At 41.6% G+C, this 1693-nt stretch overlaps 1 long non-coding RNA gene across 1 annotated transcript; it reads right to left on the bottom strand.

The window, feature by feature from the left end:
* Nucleotides 1–561: 561 nt before the first annotated feature.
* Nucleotides 562–1100, bottom strand: LOC110679375. Its single transcript, XR_002502437.1, has 2 exons — nucleotides 1061–1100; nucleotides 562–977 (listed from the first exon to the last, which is right to left on the bottom strand). It is a non-coding gene; the product is annotated as an uncharacterized LOC110679375 (long non-coding RNA).
* Between the last annotated feature and the right edge of the window lie 593 nt (nucleotides 1101–1693).

Here is a 1693-nt window from a genome sequence, read left to right as displayed (position 1 = left end):
AACATTTCCGCACGCATTTAATAAAATTCCTAGGGTTTGATCTCGATTCCGGTATGAAATCTGTACATTCTAGAATCCAATTCATCGTTATAAATGCACGATAGTTTTGACTAAGTTCTATTAGTTACTGCAGCTTCGTTTGGAGAACGAAGAAACTTGCAAACAGGGCACTGTTTTTTTACCTCCCCTTCCGGAAAGAAAGGAAGCAAATGGGGTTATAAATGTGTTTTTGTTGGGCGCCAAATTGTAACTCGGAAGCTCATGGGATGGGAAAATCTACAGGGTCGTCTAGGACATTTCAATCACCCCGATACACATGCCGTTCTCATGGTATATTTGAGCAGGAGCAGTGTTTGGAAAACTGTCCAAAGAAGTTTGAAAAGACGGTGGAAAGGCAAACAGAACTATGGAAGTAAAAGGGGGGGGTCTCTATTGCAGTAATCCACGAAAGGCGAGGCTTGACGGTTCCTTTGCGAACCCGGAAGACGATTCAAGGATAAATAGGTGAACAGATCTTAACTCCAGGCTGCTCTTTCTAAGAATGCGCTACACCTGAGGCTATTCAATTTTACAATTTATTAACATTATTGATAGTGACGTCACAATATGGGTACTTGCATGCTTTTTGTGGTATAGATCTTCACCGGTGGTTGCTGGCCTGAACTTGTGGATGTTGTTCGATGAACGTAACGGACCTCGACCTTGGGACTGCTGGTCGAATGGTATGTTTGCTGGATTGAGCTTTTCTGGCGAGGGTCGGAAGATGGCCGACGTCGGAAGGGTGATGCTTTACATTGCGCAACCTCGTGGCCAAAAGCAATGGCGGCGCGGCATCTACCTCCAAAACGAAGCGATGGTCACACAGACCGATTCTGGAGCAAGGACGACTCGCACGGCCTTCCGGATGGCACATCTACGACACTACACTGCAGGAAACTCAGGAAATGACATAAAAGAAAAAGGTCCCAGGAGAGGACCTGGTCATCACAGATTAGTACCCTATGACGTCACTGAACCTAACCTCTAACTAGCACTTCTCGTATCACTGATAGTAGCATACCTTTTTCTTGTTTAACGTTTGGTTAAACGTCGTGTTCGTTCATTGTACTGTTGTATGTTCATCGTATTGATAACTTTAGCTATAAGATCAACACATTTTAACATTTAGGATGTAGTTTTAGATAATCACTACTAACCATACTAACACATTTTAACGAATTACTTTCCGTACTATTACTAACAAGCTAATTAAACACAATTTTTAACGTTTAACTGATCCTATTATTAGAAAAGAGACAACATTAGATATTAAAAACGTTCACCAACAATTAGGTTTTATACAAATCTAACCTCAATATTCACTTTTTACACACGCGCGCTACTTCTACTCCGTTCAAAGATCACTGATAATAAAGAGAAAGATCGCCACATTCCAGCCTCCTTTTATATGAAATGCCGTTTTACATAAAATGAAGCATTTTCCAATACATGTTTGCCCATCCTGTTGCATACCAACACCATCTCTGGGCAGTTATTAAATCAACAGGGCTGTGGTTTGTTTTGCCTAGCCTCAAACTGCTCGAATTATACGCATCCTAATTGGAATGGTATGACGTGAAAGCGGAACACTCACTCACTCGTGTTACTGTCATCCAGTGAGTGGGTAAGCTCCAAGGTTTTTTTATGATTTCCA

The sequence above is a fragment of the Aedes aegypti genome, chromosome 3 (assembly GCF_002204515.2).
Source record: "Aedes aegypti strain LVP_AGWG chromosome 3, AaegL5.0 Primary Assembly, whole genome shotgun sequence".
Lineage (NCBI taxonomy): Eukaryota > Metazoa > Arthropoda > Insecta > Diptera > Culicidae > Aedes > Aedes aegypti.
Note: the sequence above shows the minus strand (reverse complement) of the source record. Positions and strands in the feature narration are given on the sequence as shown.